The 15,739-nt window shown below is 50.4% G+C and overlaps 16 non-coding genes across 16 annotated transcripts; 8 read left to right on the forward strand and 8 right to left on the reverse strand.

Annotated features, from left to right (window-relative positions):
- The first annotated feature begins 222 nt into the window (after positions 1-222).
- Positions 223-294, forward strand: Trnag-ccc (transfer RNA glycine (anticodon CCC)). Its single transcript has one exon. It is a non-coding gene; the product is annotated as a tRNA-Gly (tRNA).
- Positions 295-1,419: 1,125 nt separating this feature from the next.
- Positions 1,420-1,503, reverse strand: Trnal-uaa (transfer RNA leucine (anticodon UAA)). The gene has a single exon. It is a non-coding gene; the product is annotated as a tRNA-Leu (tRNA).
- Positions 1,504-2,186: 683 nt separating this feature from the next.
- On the forward strand, positions 2,187-2,258 carry Trnag-ccc (transfer RNA glycine (anticodon CCC)). The gene has a single exon. It is a non-coding gene; the product is annotated as a tRNA-Gly (tRNA).
- A 1,125-nt stretch (positions 2,259-3,383) lies between these two features.
- Positions 3,384-3,467, reverse strand: Trnal-uaa (transfer RNA leucine (anticodon UAA)). Its single transcript has one exon. It is a non-coding gene; the product is annotated as a tRNA-Leu (tRNA).
- A 683-nt stretch (positions 3,468-4,150) lies between these two features.
- Positions 4,151-4,222, forward strand: Trnag-ccc (transfer RNA glycine (anticodon CCC)). The gene has a single exon. It is a non-coding gene; the product is annotated as a tRNA-Gly (tRNA).
- Positions 4,223-5,347: 1,125 nt separating this feature from the next.
- Positions 5,348-5,431, reverse strand: Trnal-uaa (transfer RNA leucine (anticodon UAA)). The gene has a single exon. It is a non-coding gene; the product is annotated as a tRNA-Leu (tRNA).
- Positions 5,432-6,114: 683 nt separating this feature from the next.
- Positions 6,115-6,186, forward strand: Trnag-ccc (transfer RNA glycine (anticodon CCC)). Its single transcript has one exon. It is a non-coding gene; the product is annotated as a tRNA-Gly (tRNA).
- A 1,125-nt stretch (positions 6,187-7,311) lies between these two features.
- Positions 7,312-7,395, reverse strand: Trnal-uaa (transfer RNA leucine (anticodon UAA)). The gene has a single exon. It is a non-coding gene; the product is annotated as a tRNA-Leu (tRNA).
- A 683-nt stretch (positions 7,396-8,078) lies between these two features.
- Positions 8,079-8,150, forward strand: Trnag-ccc (transfer RNA glycine (anticodon CCC)). Its single transcript has one exon. It is a non-coding gene; the product is annotated as a tRNA-Gly (tRNA).
- A 1,125-nt stretch (positions 8,151-9,275) lies between these two features.
- Positions 9,276-9,359, reverse strand: Trnal-uaa (transfer RNA leucine (anticodon UAA)). Its single transcript has one exon. It is a non-coding gene; the product is annotated as a tRNA-Leu (tRNA).
- Positions 9,360-10,042: 683 nt separating this feature from the next.
- Positions 10,043-10,114, forward strand: Trnag-ccc (transfer RNA glycine (anticodon CCC)). Its single transcript has one exon. It is a non-coding gene; the product is annotated as a tRNA-Gly (tRNA).
- A 1,125-nt stretch (positions 10,115-11,239) lies between these two features.
- Trnal-uaa (transfer RNA leucine (anticodon UAA)) lies at positions 11,240-11,323 on the reverse strand. The gene has a single exon. It is a non-coding gene; the product is annotated as a tRNA-Leu (tRNA).
- Positions 11,324-12,006: 683 nt separating this feature from the next.
- On the forward strand, positions 12,007-12,078 carry Trnag-ccc (transfer RNA glycine (anticodon CCC)). Its single transcript has one exon. It is a non-coding gene; the product is annotated as a tRNA-Gly (tRNA).
- A 1,125-nt stretch (positions 12,079-13,203) lies between these two features.
- On the reverse strand, positions 13,204-13,287 carry Trnal-uaa (transfer RNA leucine (anticodon UAA)). Its single transcript has one exon. It is a non-coding gene; the product is annotated as a tRNA-Leu (tRNA).
- A 683-nt stretch (positions 13,288-13,970) lies between these two features.
- Positions 13,971-14,042, forward strand: Trnag-ccc (transfer RNA glycine (anticodon CCC)). The gene has a single exon. It is a non-coding gene; the product is annotated as a tRNA-Gly (tRNA).
- Positions 14,043-15,167: 1,125 nt separating this feature from the next.
- On the reverse strand, positions 15,168-15,251 carry Trnal-uaa (transfer RNA leucine (anticodon UAA)). Its single transcript has one exon. It is a non-coding gene; the product is annotated as a tRNA-Leu (tRNA).
- Positions 15,252-15,739: the final 488 nt, after the last annotated feature.

A 15,739-nucleotide genomic window follows, 5' to 3' on the forward strand; every position in this document is an offset into this window, starting at 1 on the left:
ACATATTTCTTTGATCACGCTGCTGTAAATTAAAGGGCAGTTTTTTCAATGGATGTCAGTTCTGCTTCTAGTTACGCTACATCGCCCTAGCAGCACCTACACACTGCGTTCAGATGTGCTCACCTCCGCCCTGGCGTAGAGCGCCTACAGCGTCATCGCCTTCGGCCTCTGGTGGCAGGAGGGTAGCCGACACATCGCGGCGTGAGTGAAACGCAGCGCAAGGCGGTGGTGGTGTAACGGTCAGCATGGTTGCTTCCCAAGCAGTTGATCCGGGTTCGACTCCCGGCCACCGCACGAAACGTAAATTTTTCTTCTAGGGATATTCCACGTAACGTAACGCGATCCTCGAACCTGAGAACTGTCGCGCTACGAATAGTTTTCCTTCGCCCCACGTCTCACTCCGTGTAGCCAGTGCGCTAGTCGCCGGATTTCGTTTCACAGCATCGTGTGTCTCCATGTGTCGACTTGTCTCGACTTTGCTCGGCTGACGCGAAAGCTGACGCTTGGAAACGGGCATATATGTAGAGGGCAGGCGCGAGAAACGACTGTGAGAGACCAAAAAACGACAAACACACGACAGAACCTTTCATTTTATTGTGGCCACAGATTCGCGCCTTAGTGTACCGAGAGGCAAGAGTGGCGTCAGCGTGCTGAACAGCATCATTAACGCTAAGCAGCAACGAAACCGAAGTAAAAAGGCAAAAGGAAAGAAGCCAAACGCAGGTCGAGCTCCCAGCTGGTCACCCACCCAACTACTAACCACACACAACGGTTCTTAACTCCAATGAACAGCCGAGAAGCGCTGCACTCAGCGTGCTACGGCCGCTAGCCACAACGCCACCAAACGTGCAGACATCTTGCTTCTTGTGCATATCACTTGGTATTTACCTGGCAGTGTCTCGCTGGAGGAAGCACTGTCTTTTACGAGAGAAAAATTAAATGGCACTTGCTGCGATCGAATACATGGCCTTTGTGTTCACACCACGACGCTCTAACCTACTCAGCTGACGACCTATGCAATGGGGCCACGTCAGCAGTCCAGTACCCGGTCCACCGGCTCATCCACCTTCGTTACTGCCCTGCCAGTCATTTAAACACGTATCTGTTTTCGTTGACTTTTGCTTTCTTGACGTTGGACCCAAAAAGCACAACACAAAGAAAACGTAAACGCCGTGAGAATAGCCAAGACTCAGCAAACGAAAGAATGTTCGGCTACCGGGAATCGAATCCGGGCCGCCTGGCTGAAAGCCATGTCTCCCAACAGCTTTCCATTCCTTCTGACCGCCGGGCAATCAGACTTGCAGGGCAAGCTCCGTAACCACTGCCGTCTCTAATAATATCTCTCGAACCTGTTTGCGCGTAATTGACTTGCTTTCCCGCACGAAGGAAATGGCCAGTTAAGGAATATTTAAAATTCATTGTCAGATGTGGGGTTCGAACCCACGCTCCCGTTCGGGAACCAGAGCTTAAATCTGGCGCCTTAGACCGCTCGGCCAATCTGACTTGTGAGCGCAAACGACCTGCTGCTGTCGTTCCTAGCAACATCTCCAGAGCCTTACTGCGAAATGTGCTTGTTTTTTCTTGTGTGAAGGAAATACGTTTTTTTAGAGTATTTTAGACGAGTTGTCAGATGTGAGGTTGCACCCCACCCTCACTTTCGGGAGCCAGAGCTTAAATATGGCGCCTGACACCGTTGTTTTCCGTCGCCTTCTGTCTTAAGTGGAACGAGCTGAACTCCAACTATCAATTTTTACATTGTCGCAGAGAAAACAACGAATGACAAGAAAAGGCCGTTCCCTAGCAACGGCTACGCTGTGCATTTCACCCTCAGGGGAAGCTAATGATATGCTCCAGGCGAGAATCAAACTAACCAACTTAACACTGTGATACGTACGCGCTTTCTACTTCTGTACTGGCACACATATGCTCAATCGTCTCTGGATCGTCAGTAAGTACGTCACATTACATATTTCTTTGATCACGCTGCTGTAAATTAAAGGGCAGTTTTTTCAATGGATGTCAGTTCTGCTTCTAGTTACGCTACATCGCCCTAGCAGCACCTACACACTGCGTTCAGATGTGCTCACCTCCGCCCTGGCGTAGAGCGCCTACAGCGTCATCGCCTTCGGCCTCTGGTGGCAGGAGGGTAGCCGACACATCGCGGCGTGAGTGAAACGCAGCGCAAGGCGGTGGTGGTGTAACGGTCAGCATGGTTGCTTCCCAAGCAGTTGATCCGGGTTCGACTCCCGGCCACCGCACGAAACGTAAATTTTTCTTCTAGGGATATTCCACGTAACGTAACGCGATCCTCGAACCTGAGAACTGTCGCGCTACGAATAGTTTTCCTTCGCCCCACGTCTCACTCCGTGTAGCCAGTGCGCTAGTCGCCGGATTTCGTTTCACAGCATCGTGTGTCTCCATGTGTCGACTTGTCTCGACTTTGCTCGGCTGACGCGAAAGCTGACGCTTGGAAACGGGCATATATGTAGAGGGCAGGCGCGAGAAACGACTGTGAGAGACCAAAAAACGACAAACACACGACAGAACCTTTCATTTTATTGTGGCCACAGATTCGCGCCTTAGTGTACCGAGAGGCAAGAGTGGCGTCAGCGTGCTGAACAGCATCATTAACGCTAAGCAGCAACGAAACCGAAGTAAAAAGGCAAAAGGAAAGAAGCCAAACGCAGGTCGAGCTCCCAGCTGGTCACCCACCCAACTACTAACCACACACAACGGTTCTTAACTCCAATGAACAGCCGAGAACCGCTGCACTCAGCGTGCTACGGCCGCTAGCCACAACGCCAGCAAACGTGCAGACATCTTGCTTCTTGTGCATATCACTTGGTATTTACCTGGCAGTGTCTCGCTGGAGGAAGCACTGTCTTTTACGAGAGAAAAATTAAATGGCACTTGCTGCGATCGAATACATGGCCTTTGTGTTCACACCACGACGCTCTAACCTACTCAGCTGACGACCTATGCAATGGGGCCACGTCAGCAGTCCAGTACCCGGTCCACCGGCTCATCCACCTTCGTTACTGCCCTGCCAGTCATTTAAACACGTATCTGTTTTCGTTGACTTTTGCTTTCTTGACGTTGGACCCAAAAAGCACAACACAAAGAAAACGTAAACGCCGTGAGAATAGCCAAGACTCAGCAAACGAAAGAATGTTCGGCTACCGGGAATCGAATCCGGGCCGCCTGGCTGAAAGCCATGTCTCCCAACAGCTTTCCATTCCTTCTGACCGCCGGGCAATCAGACTTGCAGGGCAAGCTCCGTAACCACTGCCGTCTCTAATAATATCTCTCGAACCTGTTTGCGCGTAATTGACTTGCTTTCCCGCACGAAGGAAATGGCCAGTTAAGGAATATTTAAAATTCATTGTCAGATGTGGGGTTCGAACCCACGCTCCCGTTCGGGAACCAGAGCTTAAATCTGGCGCCTTAGACCGCTCGGCCAATCTGACTTGTGAGCGCAAACGACCTGCTGCTGTCGTTCCTAGCAACATCTCCAGAGCCTTACTGCGAAATGTGCTTGTTTTTTCTTGTGTGAAGGAAATACGTTTTTTTAGAGTATTTTAGACGAGTTGTCAGATGTGAGGTTGCACCCCACCCTCACTTTCGGGAGCCAGAGCTTAAATATGGCGCCTGACACCGTTGTTTTCCGTCGCCTTCTGTCTTAAGTGGAACGAGCAGAACTCCAACTATCAATTTTTACATTGTCGCAGAGAAAACAACGAATGACAAGAAAAGGCCGTTCCCTAGCAACGGCTACGCTGTGCATTTCACCCTCAGGGGAAGCTAATGATATGCTCCAGGCGAGAATCAAACTAACCAACTTAACACTGTGATACGTACGCGCTTTCTACTTCTGTACTGGCACACATATGCTCAATCGTCTCTGGATCGTCAGTAAGTACGTCACATTACATATTTCTTTGATCACGCTGCTGTAAATTAAAGGGCAGTTTTTTCAATGGATGTCAGTTCTGCTTCTAGTTACGCTACATCGCCCTAGCAGCACCTACACACTGCGTTCAGATGTGCTCACCTCCGCCCTGGCGTAGAGCGCCTACAGCGTCATCGCCTTCGGCCTCTGGTGGCAGGAGGGTAGCCGACACATCGCGGCGTGAGTGAAACGCAGCGCAAGGCGGTGGTGGTGTAACGGTCAGCATGGTTGCTTCCCAAGCAGTTGATCCGGGTTCGACTCCCGGCCACCGCACGAAACGTAAATTTTTCTTCTAGGGATATTCCACGTAACGTAACGCGATCCTCGAACCTGAGAACTGTCGCGCTACGAATAGTTTTCCTTCGCCCCACGTCTCACTCCGTGTAGCCAGTGCGCTAGTCGCCGGATTTCGTTTCACAGCATCGTGTGTCTCCATGTGTCGACTTGTCTCGACTTTGCTCGGCTGACGCGAAAGCTGACGCTTGGAAACGGGCATATATGTAGAGGGCAGGCGCGAGAAACGACTGTGAGAGACCAAAAAACGACAAACACACGACAGAACCTTTCATTTTATTGTGGCCACAGATTCGCGCCTTAGTGTACCGAGAGGCAAGAGTGGCGTCAGCGTGCTGAACAGCATCATTAACGCTAAGCAGCAACGAAACCGAAGTAAAAAGGCAAAAGGAAAGAAGCCAAACGCAGGTCGAGCTCCCAGCTGGTCACCCACCCAACTACTAACCACACACAACGGTTCTTAACTCCAATGAACAGCCGAGAACCGCTGCACTCAGCGTGCTACGGCCGCTAGCCACAACGCCAGCAAACGTGCAGACATCTTGCTTCTTGTGCATATCACTTGGTATTTACCTGGCAGTGTCTCGCTGGAGGAAGCACTGTCTTTTACGAGAGAAAAATTAAATGGCACTTGCTGCGATCGAATACATGGCCTTTGTGTTCACACCACGACGCTCTAACCTACTCAGCTGACGACCTATGCAATGGGGCCACGTCAGCAGTCCAGTACCCGGTCCACCGGCTCATCCACCTTCGTTACTGCCCTGCCAGTCATTTAAACACGTATCTGTTTTCGTTGACTTTTGCTTTCTTGACGTTGGACCCAAAAAGCACAACACAAAGAAAACGTAAACGCCGTGAGAATAGCCAAGACTCAGCAAACGAAAGAATGTTCGGCTACCGGGAATCGAATCCGGGCCGCCTGGCTGAAAGCCATGTCTCCCAACAGCTTTCCATTCCTTCTGACCGCCGGGCAATCAGACTTGCAGGGCAAGCTCCGTAACCACTGCCGTCTCTAATAATATCTCTCGAACCTGTTTGCGCGTAATTGACTTGCTTTCCCGCACGAAGGAAATGGCCAGTTAAGGAATATTTAAAATTCATTGTCAGATGTGGGGTTCGAACCCACGCTCCCGTTCGGGAACCAGAGCTTAAATCTGGCGCCTTAGACCGCTCGGCCAATCTGACTTGTGAGCGCAAACGACCTGCTGCTGTCGTTCCTAGCAACATCTCCAGAGCCTTACTGCGAAATGTGCTTGTTTTTTCTTGTGTGAAGGAAATACGTTTTTTTAGAGTATTTTAGACGAGTTGTCAGATGTGAGGTTGCACCCCACCCTCACTTTCGGGAGCCAGAGCTTAAATATGGCGCCTGACACCGTTGTTTTCCGTCGCCTTCTGTCTTAAGTGGAACGAGCAGAACTCCAACTATCAATTTTTACATTGTCGCAGAGAAAACAACGAATGACAAGAAAAGGCCGTTCCCTAGCAACGGCTACGCTGTGCATTTCACCCTCAGGGGAAGCTAATGATATGCTCCAGGCGAGAATCAAACTAACCAACTTAACACTGTGATACGTACGCGCTTTCTACTTCTGTACTGGCACACATATGCTCAATCGTCTCTGGATCGTCAGTAAGTACGTCACATTACATATTTCTTTGATCACGCTGCTGTAAATTAAAGGGCAGTTTTTTCAATGGATGTCAGTTCTGCTTCTAGTTACGCTACATCGCCCTAGCAGCACCTACACACTGCGTTCAGATGTGCTCACCTCCGCCCTGGCGTAGAGCGCCTACAGCGTCATCGCCTTCGGCCTCTGGTGGCAGGAGGGTAGCCGACACATCGCGGCGTGAGTGAAACGCAGCGCAAGGCGGTGGTGGTGTAACGGTCAGCATGGTTGCTTCCCAAGCAGTTGATCCGGGTTCGACTCCCGGCCACCGCACGAAACGTAAATTTTTCTTCTAGGGATATTCCACGTAACGTAACGCGATCCTCGAACCTGAGAACTGTCGCGCTACGAATAGTTTTCCTTCGCCCCACGTCTCACTCCGTGTAGCCAGTGCGCTAGTCGCCGGATTTCGTTTCACAGCATCGTGTGTCTCCATGTGTCGACTTGTCTCGACTTTGCTCGGCTGACGCGAAAGCTGACGCTTGGAAACGGGCATATATGTAGAGGGCAGGCGCGAGAAACGACTGTGAGAGACCAAAAAACGACAAACACACGACAGAACCTTTCATTTTATTGTGGCCACAGATTCGCGCCTTAGTGTACCGAGAGGCAAGAGTGGCGTCAGCGTGCTGAACAGCATCATTAACGCTAAGCAGCAACGAAACCGAAGTAAAAAGGCAAAAGGAAAGAAGCCAAACGCAGGTCGAGCTCCCAGCTGGTCACCCACCCAACTACTAACCACACACAACGGTTCTTAACTCCAATGAACAGCCGAGAACCGCTGCACTCAGCGTGCTACGGCCGCTAGCCACAACGCCAGCAAACGTGCAGACATCTTGCTTCTTGTGCATATCACTTGGTATTTACCTGGCAGTGTCTCGCTGGAGGAAGCACTGTCTTTTACGAGAGAAAAATTAAATGGCACTTGCTGCGATCGAATACATGGCCTTTGTGTTCACACCACGACGCTCTAACCTACTCAGCTGACGACCTATGCAATGGGGCCACGTCAGCAGTCCAGTACCCGGTCCACCGGCTCATCCACCTTCGTTACTGCCCTGCCAGTCATTTAAACACGTATCTGTTTTCGTTGACTTTTGCTTTCTTGACGTTGGACCCAAAAAGCACAACACAAAGAAAACGTAAACGCCGTGAGAATAGCCAAGACTCAGCAAACGAAAGAATGTTCGGCTACCGGGAATCGAATCCGGGCCGCCTGGCTGAAAGCCATGTCTCCCAACAGCTTTCCATTCCTTCTGACCGCCGGGCAATCAGACTTGCAGGGCAAGCTCCGTAACCACTGCCGTCTCTAATAATATCTCTCGAACCTGTTTGCGCGTAATTGACTTGCTTTCCCGCACGAAGGAAATGGCCAGTTAAGGAATATTTAAAATTCATTGTCAGATGTGGGGTTCGAACCCACGCTCCCGTTCGGGAACCAGAGCTTAAATCTGGCGCCTTAGACCGCTCGGCCAATCTGACTTGTGAGCGCAAACGACCTGCTGCTGTCGTTCCTAGCAACATCTCCAGAGCCTTACTGCGAAATGTGCTTGTTTTTTCTTGTGTGAAGGAAATACGTTTTTTTAGAGTATTTTAGACGAGTTGTCAGATGTGAGGTTGCACCCCACCCTCACTTTCGGGAGCCAGAGCTTAAATATGGCGCCTGACACCGTTGTTTTCCGTCGCCTTCTGTCTTAAGTGGAACGAGCAGAACTCCAACTATCAATTTTTACATTGTCGCAGAGAAAACAACGAATGACAAGAAAAGGCCGTTCCCTAGCAACGGCTACGCTGTGCATTTCACCCTCAGGGGAAGCTAATGATATGCTCCAGGCGAGAATCAAACTAACCAACTTAACACTGTGATACGTACGCGCTTTCTACTTCTGTACTGGCACACATATGCTCAATCGTCTCTGGATCGTCAGTAAGTACGTCACGTTACATATTTCTTTGATCACGCTGCTGTAAATTAAAGGGCAGTTTTTTCAATGGATGTCAGTTCTGCTTCTAGTTACGCTACATCGCCCTAGCAGCACCTACACACTGCGTTCAGATGTGCTCACCTCCGCCCTGGCGTAGAGCGCCTACAGCGTCATCGCCTTCGGCCTCTGGTGGCAGGAGGGTAGCCGACACATCGCGGCGTGAGTGAAACGCAGCGCAAGGCGGTGGTGGTGTAACGGTCAGCATGGTTGCTTCCCAAGCAGTTGATCCGGGTTCGACTCCCGGCCACCGCACGAAACGTAAATTTTTCTTCTAGGGATATTCCACGTAACGTAACGCGATCCTCGAACCTGAGAACTGTCGCGCTACGAATAGTTTTCCTTCGCCCCACGTCTCACTCCGTGTAGCCAGTGCGCTAGTCGCCGGATTTCGTTTCACAGCATCGTGTGTCTCCATGTGTCGACTTGTCTCGACTTTGCTCGGCTGACGCGAAAGCTGACGCTTGGAAACGGGCATATATGTAGAGGGCAGGCGCGAGAAACGACTGTGAGAGACCAAAAAACGACAAACACACGACAGAACCTTTCATTTTATTGTGGCCACAGATTCGCGCCTTAGTGTACCGAGAGGCAAGAGTGGCGTCAGCGTGCTGAACAGCATCATTAACGCTAAGCAGCAACGAAACCGAAGTAAAAAGGCAAAAGGAAAGAAGCCAAACGCAGGTCGAGCTCCCAGCTGGTCACCCACCCAACTACTAACCACACACAACGGTTCTTAACTCCAATGAACAACCGAGAACCGCTGCACTCAGCGTGCTACGGCCGCTAGCCACAACGCCAGCAAACGTGCAGACATCTTGCTTCTTGTGCATATCACTTGGTATTTACCTGGCAGTGTCTCGCTGGAGGAAGCACTGTCTTTTACGAGAGAAAAATTAAATGGCACTTGCTGCGATCGAATACATGGCCTTTGTGTTCACACCACGACGCTCTAACCTACTCAGCTGACGACCTATGCAATGGGGCCACGTCAGCAGTCCAGTACCCGGTCCACCGGCTCATCCACCTTCGTTACTGCCCTGCCAGTCATTTAAACACGTATCTGTTTTCGTTGACTTTTGCTTTCTTGACGTTGGACCCAAAAAGCACAACACAAAGAAAACGTAAACGCCGTGAGAATAGCCAAGACTCAGCAAACGAAAGAATGTTCGGCTACCGGGAATCGAATCCGGGCCGCCTGGCTGAAAGCCATGTCTCCCAACAGCTTTCCATTCCTTCTGACCGCCGGGCAATCAGACTTGCAGGGCAAGCTCCGTAACCACTGCCGTCTCTAATAATATCTCTCGAACCTGTTTGCGCGTAATTGACTTGCTTTCCCGCACGAAGGAAATGGCCAGTTAAGGAATATTTAAAATTCATTGTCAGATGTGGGGTTCGAACCCACGCTCCCGTTCGGGAACCAGAGCTTAAATCTGGCGCCTTAGACCGCTCGGCCAATCTGACTTGTGAGCGCAAACGACCTGCTGCTGTCGTTCCTAGCAACATCTCCAGAGCCTTACTGCGAAATGTGCTTGTTTTTTCTTGTGTGAAGGAAATACGTTTTTTTAGAGTATTTTAGACGAGTTGTCAGATGTGAGGTTGCACCCCACCCTCACTTTCGGGAGCCAGAGCTTAAATATGGCGCCTGACACCGTTGTTTTCCGTCGCCTTCTGTCTTAAGTGGAACGAGCAGAACTCCAACTATCAATTTTTACATTGTCGCAGAGAAAACAACGAATGACAAGAAAAGGCCGTTCCCTAGCAACGGCTACGCTGTGCATTTCACCCTCAGGGGAAGCTAATGATATGCTCCAGGCGAGAATCAAACTAACCAACTTAACACTGTGATACGTACGCGCTTTCTACTTCTGTACTGGCACACATATGCTCAATCGTCTCTGGATCGTCAGTAAGTACGTCACATTACATATTTCTTTGATCACGCTGCTGTAAATTAAAGGGCAGTTTTTTCAATGGATGTCAGTTCTGCTTCTAGTTACGCTACATCGCCCTAGCAGCACCTACACACTGCGTTCAGATGTGCTCACCTCCGCCCTGGCGTAGAGCGCCTACAGCGTCATCGCCTTCGGCCTCTGGTGGCAGGAGGGTAGCCGACACATCGCGGCGTGAGTGAAACGCAGCGCAAGGCGGTGGTGGTGTAACGGTCAGCATGGTTGCTTCCCAAGCAGTTGATCCGGGTTCGACTCCCGGCCACCGCACGAAACGTAAATTTTTCTTCTAGGGATATTCCACGTAACGTAACGCGATCCTCGAACCTGAGAACTGTCGCGCTACGAATAGTTTTCCTTCGCCCCACGTCTCACTCCGTGTAGCCAGTGCGCTAGTCGCCGGATTTCGTTTCACAGCATCGTGTGTCTCCATGTGTCGACTTGTCTCGACTTTGCTCGGCTGACGCGAAAGCTGACGCTTGGAAACGGGCATATATGTAGAGGGCAGGCGCGAGAAACGACTGTGAGAGACCAAAAAACGACAAACACACGACAGAACCTTTCATTTTATTGTGGCCACAGATTCGCGCCTTAGTGTACCGAGAGGCAAGAGTGGCGTCAGCGTGCTGAACAGCATCATTAACGCTAAGCAGCAACGAAACCGAAGTAAAAAGGCAAAAGGAAAGAAGCCAAACGCAGGTCGAGCTCCCAGCTGGTCACCCACCCAACTACTAACCACACACAACGGTTCTTAACTCCAATGAACAGCCGAGAACCGCTGCACTCAGCGTGCTACGGCCGCTAGCCACAACGCCAGCAAACGTGCAGACATCTTGCTTCTTGTGCATATCACTTGGTATTTACCTGGCAGTGTCTCGCTGGAGGAAGCACTGTCTTTTACGAGAGAAAAATTAAATGGCACTTGCTGCGATCGAATACATGGCCTTTGTGTTCACACCACGACGCTCTAACCTACTCAGCTGACGACCTATGCAATGGGGCCACGTCAGCAGTCCAGTACCCGGTCCACCGGCTCATCCACCTTCGTTACTGCCCTGCCAGTCATTTAAACACGTATCTGTTTTCGTTGACTTTTGCTTTCTTGACGTTGGACCCAAAAAGCACAACACAAAGAAAACGTAAACGCCGTGAGAATAGCCAAGACTCAGCAAACGAAAGAATGTTCGGCTACCGGGAATCGAATCCGGGCCGCCTGGCTGAAAGCCATGTCTCCCAACAGCTTTCCATTCCTTCTGACCGCCGGGCAATCAGACTTGCAGGGCAAGCTCCGTAACCACTGCCGTCTCTAATAATATCTCTCGAACCTGTTTGCGCGTAATTGACTTGCTTTCCCGCACGAAGGAAATGGCCAGTTAAGGAATATTTAAAATTCATTGTCAGATGTGGGGTTCGAACCCACGCTCCCGTTCGGGAACCAGAGCTTAAATCTGGCGCCTTAGACCGCTCGGCCAATCTGACTTGTGAGCGCAAACGACCTGCTGCTGTCGTTCCTAGCAACATCTCCAGAGCCTTACTGCGAAATGTGCTTGTTTTTTCTTGTGTGAAGGAAATACGTTTTTTTAGAGTATTTTAGACGAGTTGTCAGATGTGAGGTTGCACCCCACCCTCACTTTCGGGAGCCAGAGCTTAAATATGGCGCCTGACACCGTTGTTTTCCGTCGCCTTCTGTCTTAAGTGGAACGAGCAGAACTCCAACTATCAATTTTTACATTGTCGCAGAGAAAACAACGAATGACAAGAAAAGGCCGTTCCCTAGCAACGGCTACGCTGTGCATTTCACCCTCAGGGGAAGCTAATGATATGCTCCAGGCGAGAATCAAACTAACCAACTTAACACTGTGATACGTACGCGCTTTCTACTTCTGTACTGGCACACATATGCTCAATCGTCTCTGGATCGTCAGTAAGTACGTCACATTACATATTTCTTTGATCACGCTGCTGTAAATTAAAGGGCAGTTTTTTCAATGGATGTCAGTTCTGCTTCTAGTTACGCTACATCGCCCTAGCAGCACCTACACACTGCGTTCAGATGTGCTCACCTCCGCCCTGGCGTAGAGCGCCTACAGCGTCATCGCCTTCGGCCTCTGGTGGCAGGAGGGTAGCCGACACATCGCGGCGTGAGTGAAACGCAGCGCAAGGCGGTGGTGGTGTAACGGTCAGCATGGTTGCTTCCCAAGCAGTTGATCCGGGTTCGACTCCCGGCCACCGCACGAAACGTAAATTTTTCTTCTAGGGATATTCCACGTAACGTAACGCGATCCTCGAACCTGAGAACTGTCGCGCTACGAATAGTTTTCCTTCGCCCCACGTCTCACTCCGTGTAGCCAGTGCGCTAGTCGCCGGATTTCGTTTCACAGCATCGTGTGTCTCCATGTGTCGACTTGTCTCGACTTTGCTCGGCTGACGCGAAAGCTGACGCTTGGAAACGGGCATATATGTAGAGGGCAGGCGCGAGAAACGACTGTGAGAGACCAAAAAACGACAAACACACGACAGAACCTTTCATTTTATTGTGGCCACAGATTCGCGCCTTAGTGTACCGAGAGGCAAGAGTGGCGTCAGCGTGCTGAACAGCATCATTAACGCTAAGCAGCAACGAAACCGAAGTAAAAAGGCAAAAGGAAAGAAGCCAAACGCAGGTCGAGCTCCCAGCTGGTCACCCACCCAACTACTAACCACACACAACGGTTCTTAACTCCAATGAACAGCCGAGAACCGCTGCACTCAGCGTGCTACGGCCGCTAGCCACAACGCCAGCAAACGTGCAGACATCTTGCTTCTTGTGCATATCACTTGGTATTTACCTGGCAGTGTCTCGCTGGAGGAAGCACTGTCTTTTACGAGAGAAAAATTAAATGGCACTTGCTGCGATCGAATACATGGCCTTTGTGTTCACACCACGACGCTCTAACCTACTCAGCTGACGACCTATGCAATGGGGCCACGTCAGCAGTCCAGTACCCGGTCCACCGGCTCATCCACCTTCGTTACTGCCCTGCCAGTCATTTAAACACGTATCTGTTTTCGTTGACTTTTGCTTTCTTGACGTTGGACCCAAAAAGCACAACACAAAGAAAACGTAAACGCCGTGAGAATAGCCAAGACTCAGCAAACGAAAGAATGTTCGGCTACCGGGAATCGAATCCGGGCCGCCTGGCTGAAAGCCATGTCTCCCAACAGCTTTCCATTCCTTCTGACCGCCGGGCAATCAGACTTGCAGGGCAAGCTCCGTAACCACTGCCGTCTCTAATAATATCTCTCGAACCTGTTTGCGCGTAATTGACTTGCTTTCCCGCACGAAGGAAATGGCCAGTTAAGGAATATTTAAAATTCATTGTCAGATGTGGGGTTCGAACCCACGCTCCCGTTCGGGAACCAGAGCTTAAATCTGGCGCCTTAGACCGCTCGGCCAATCTGACTTGTGAGCGCAAACGACCTGCTGCTGTCGTTCCTAGCAACATCTCCAGAGCCTTACTGCGAAATGTGCTTGTTTTTTCTTGTGTGAAGGAAATACGTTTTTTTAGAGTATTTTAGACGAGTTGTCAGATGTGAGGTTGCACCCCACCCTCACTTTCGGGAGCCAGAGCTTAAATATGGCGCCTGACACCGTTGTTTTCCGTCGCCTTCTGTCTTAAGTGGAACGAGCAGAACTCCAACTATCAATTTTTACATTGTCGCAGAGAAAACAACGAATGACAAGAAAAGGCCGTTCCCTAGCAACGGCTACGCTGTGCATTTCACCCTCAGGGGAAGCTAATGATATGCTCCAGGCGAGAATCAAACTAACCAACTTAACACTGTGATACGTACGCGCTTTCTACTTCTGTACTGGCACACATATGCTCAATCGTCTCTGGATCGTCAGTAAGTACGTCACATTACATATTTCTTTGATCACGCTGCTGTAAATTAAAGGGCAGTTTTTTCAATGGATGTCAGTTCTGCTTCTAGTTACGCTACATCGCCCTAGCAGCACCTACACACTGCGTTCAGATGTGCTCACCTCCGCCCTGGCGTAGAGCGCCTACAGCGTCATCGCCTTCGGCCTCTGGTGGCAGGAGGGTAGCCGACACATCGCGGCGTGAGTGAAACGCAGCGCAAGGCGGTGGTGGTGTAACGGTCAGCATGGTTGCTTCCCAAGCAGTTGATCCGGGTTCGACTCCCGGCCACCGCACGAAACGTAAATTTTTCTTCTAGGGATATTCCACGTAACGTAACGCGATCCTCGAACCTGAGAACTGTCGCGCTACGAATAGTTTTCCTTCGCCCCACGTCTCACTCCGTGTAGCCAGTGCGCTAGTCGCCGGATTTCGTTTCACAGCATCGTGTGTCTCCATGTGTCGACTTGTCTCGACTTTGCTCGGCTGACGCGAAAGCTGACGCTTGGAAACGGGCATATATGTAGAGGGCAGGCGCGAGAAACGACTGTGAGAGACCAAAAAACGACAAACACACGACAGAACCTTTCATTTTATTGTGGCCACAGATTCGCGCCTTAGTGTACCGAGAGGCAAGAGTGGCGTCAGCGTGCTGAACAGCATCATTAACGCTAAGCAGCAACGAAACCGAAGTAAAAAGGCAAAAGGAAAGAAGCCAAACGCAGGTCGAGCTCCCAGCTGGTCACCCACCCAACTACTAACCACACACAACGGTTCTTAACTCCAATGAACAGCCGAGAACCGCTGCACTCAGCGTGCTACGGCCGCTAGCCACAACGCCAGCAAACGTGCAGACATCTTGCTTCTTGTGCATATCACTTGGTATTTACCTGGCAGTGTCTCGCTGGAGGAAGCACTGTCTTTTACGAGAGAAAAATTAAATGGCACTTGCTGCGATCGAATACATGGCCTTTGTGTTCACACCACGACGCTCTAACCTACTCAGCTGACGACCTATGCAATGGGGCCACGTCAGCAGTCCAGTACCCGGTCCACCGGCTCATCCACCTTCGTTACTGCCCTGCCAGTCATTTAAACACGTATCTGTTTTCGTTGACTTTTGCTTTCTTGACGTTGGACCCAAAAAGCACAACACAAAGAAAACGTAAACGCCGTGAGAATAGCCAAGACTCAGCAAACGAAAGAATGTTCGGCTACCGGGAATCGAATCCGGGCCGCCTGGCTGAAAGCCATGTCTCCCAACAGCTTTCCATTCCTTCTGACCGCCGGGCAATCAGACTTGCAGGGCAAGCTCCGTAACCACTGCCGTCTCTAATAATATCTCTCGAACCTGTTTGCGCGTAATTGACTTGCTTTCCCGCACGAAGGAAATGGCCAGTTAAGGAATATTTAAAATTCATTGTCAGATGTGGGGTTCGAACCCACGCTCCCGTTCGGGAACCAGAGCTTAAATCTGGCGCCTTAGACCGCTCGGCCAATCTGACTTGTGAGCGCAAACGACCTGCTGCTGTCGTTCCTAGCAACATCTCCAGAGCCTTACTGCGAAATGTGCTTGTTTTTTCTTGTGTGAAGGAAATACGTTTTTTTAGAGTATTTTAGACGAGTTGTCAGATGTGAGGTTGCACCCCACCCTCACTTTCGGGAGCCAGAGCTTAAATATGGCGCCTGACACCGTTGTTTTCCGTCGCCTTCTGTCTTAAGTGGAACGAGCAGAACTCCAACTATCAATTTTTACATTGTCGCAGAGAAAACAACGAATGACAAGAAAAGGCCGTTCCCTAGCAACGGCTACGCTGTGCATTTCACCCTCAGGGGAAGCTAATGATATGCTCCAGGCGAGAATCAAACTAACCAACTTAACACTGTGATACGTACGCGCTTTCTACTTCTGTACTGGCACACATATGCTCAATCGTCTCTGGATCGTCAGTAAGTACGTCACATTACATATTTCTTTGATCACGCTGCTGTA

The sequence above is a fragment of the Schistocerca nitens genome, unplaced genomic scaffold (genome assembly GCF_023898315.1).
Source record: "Schistocerca nitens isolate TAMUIC-IGC-003100 unplaced genomic scaffold, iqSchNite1.1 HiC_scaffold_14, whole genome shotgun sequence".
NCBI lineage: Eukaryota > Metazoa > Arthropoda > Insecta > Orthoptera > Acrididae > Schistocerca > Schistocerca nitens.